The 2,500-nt window shown below is 31.2% G+C and overlaps 1 non-coding gene and 1 pseudogene across 1 annotated transcript in view; both read left to right on the forward strand.

Annotated features, from left to right (window-relative positions):
- The first annotated feature begins 100 nt into the window (after positions 1-100).
- Positions 101-281, forward strand: LOC129250890 (5.8S ribosomal RNA; annotated as a pseudogene).
- A 442-nt stretch (positions 282-723) lies between these two features.
- LOC129251077 (large subunit ribosomal RNA) overlaps positions 724-2,500 on the forward strand; it is a 3,987-nt gene continuing 2,210 nt past the window's right edge. Inside the window, exon 1 of the ribosomal RNA XR_008582909.1 lies at positions 724-2,500. This exon is cut by the window's right edge and continues 2,210 nt beyond it. This is a non-coding gene — a ribosomal RNA (large subunit ribosomal RNA).

Genomic DNA, 2,500 nt, shown 5'->3' on the forward strand with positions numbered 1-2,500 from the left:
AATCAATTTATATATTATTAATATTATTTAATTTTACTCTTTCAATTAATATATGCAAAAAAAAATTGACATTTGTTATAAATAAAAATAAATAAAAAAATACTCTAAGCGGTGGATCACTTGGCTCATGGGTCGATGAAGAACGCAGCAAACTGTGCGTCATCGTGTGAACTGCAGGACACATGAACATCGACATTTTGAACGCATATCGCAGTCCATGCTGTTATGTACATTAAATTCAATTTTAAAGTACTGCTTGGACTACATATGGTTGAGGGTTGTAAGACTATGCTAAATAAGTTGCTTATTCTTTTATAAAAATAATTGAATTTAAGCAAATGTGTATATTATTGGATTTTAAATAATTCATAATATTAATAGCAAAAAAAATAAAGATATATAATGAATTTTATTTATTATATATTCTTTAAAAAAAAAATCCTCTCAAATAAAATGAAATGATGAAAATATTGAATCTAAGTATTCTTTACAAAAAATTTTCATATTATTTATATATATATATAAAATAATAATTTATATATGTAATTAAAAGGAGGAATGTCTAGCATAAAAATTAAATTTTTTATTCTAGGATTGCCTCATTTTACATTATTATTATTTTTATATATTTACAATATATAAAAGGAGAAAAGAAAAATAGAGATGAAAAGATGATATAATTTTTTTATTAAATTGTGAGAAGATAAAAAAAGAATATTAAAACAACCTCAACTCATATGGGATTACCCCCTGAATTTAAGCATATTAATGAGGGGAGGAAAAGAAACTAACAAGGATTTTCTTAGTAGCGGCGAGCGAAAAGAAAATAGTTCAGCACTAAGTCACTTTGTCTATATGTCAAATGTGAGATGCAGTGTATGGAATATCTTAATATCTAGTATGAGAAATTAACGATTTAAGTCCTTCTTAAATGAGGCCATTTACCCATAGAGGGTGCCAGGCCCGTATAACGTTAATGATTACTAGAAAGATATTTCCAAAGAGTCGTGTTGCTTGATAGTGCAGCACTAAGTGGGTGGTAAACTCCATCTAAAACTAAATATAACCATGAGACCGATAGTAAACAAGTACCGTGAGGGAAAGTTGAAAAGAACTCTGAATAGAGAGTTAAATAGTACGTGAAACTGCTTAGAGGTTAAGCCCGATGAACCTGAATATCCATTATGAAAAATTCATCATTAAATAATTAAAAAAATAATGTGCATTTTTTTCATATAAGGACATTGTAATCTATTAACATAATAAAGTATTTATCAAAAGATCATTGGTGATATTAAGTTTATTTAAATTAATTTGCTTTTTAAGCATATTAACATAAAATAAATACTAATGATTTGATAAAGTGTTGATAGATTTTATTATATATAATGCTAAAATTCATTTTTTGAATTTTACAAAAAATTTAATATCTATGATATTAATATTTATTTGTATGCATTTATATGATTAACAATGCGAAAGATTCAGGATACCTTCGGGACCCGTCTTGAAACACGGACCAAGGAGTCTAACATATGTGCAAGTCATTGAGTTATATTAAACTTAATGGCATAATTAACTTAACTTAAATATAATGGGATTAATTTTTAGTCTATTTTTTAATAAATAGTCAATTAATTCAATCCCGGGGCGTTCCATATAGTTATGTATAATGATAATTTATTATTATTTATACCTCTAACTGGAGCGTACCTTGAGCATATATGCTGTGACCCGAAAGATGGTGAACTATACTTGATCAGGTTGAAGTCAGGGGAAACCCTGATGGAAGACCGAAACAGTTCTGACGTGCAAATCGATTGTCAGAATTGAGTATAGGGGCGAAAGACCAATCGAACCATCTAGTAGCTGGTTCCCTCCGAAGTTTCCCTCAGGATAGCTGGTGCATTTAAAAATTATATAAAATAATCTTATCTGGTAAAGCGAATGATTAGAGGCCTTAGGGTCGAAACGATTTTAACCTATTCTCAAACTTTAAATGGGTAAGAACCTCACCTTTCTTGATATGAAGGTTGAGGTTATGATATAATGTGCCCAGTGGGCCACTTTTGGTAAGCAGAACTGGCGCTGTGGGATGAACCAAACGTAATGTTACGGTGCCTAAATTAACAACTCATGCAGATACCATGAAAGGCGTTGGTTGCTTAAAACAGCAGGACGGTGGACATGGAAGTCGTAATCCGCTAAGGAGTGTGTAACAACTCACCTGCCGAAGCAACTAGCCCTTAAAATGGATGGCGCTTAAGTTGTATACCTATACATTACCGCTAAAGTAGATGATTTATAAAACAATTTCGATTGATTTATAAATTTTGAAACTTTAGTGAGTAGGAGGGTACAATAGTGTGCTTAGAAGTGTTTGGCGTAAGCCTGCATGGAGCCGCTATTGGTACAGATCTTGGTGGTAGTAGCAAATAATCGAATGAGACCTTGGAGGACTGAAGTGGAGAAGGGTTTCGTGTGAACAGTGGTTGATCAC

Source organism: Anastrepha obliqua, chromosome 6 (genome assembly GCF_027943255.1).
Source record: "Anastrepha obliqua isolate idAnaObli1 chromosome 6, idAnaObli1_1.0, whole genome shotgun sequence".
Classification (NCBI taxonomy): domain Eukaryota; kingdom Metazoa; phylum Arthropoda; class Insecta; order Diptera; family Tephritidae; genus Anastrepha; species Anastrepha obliqua.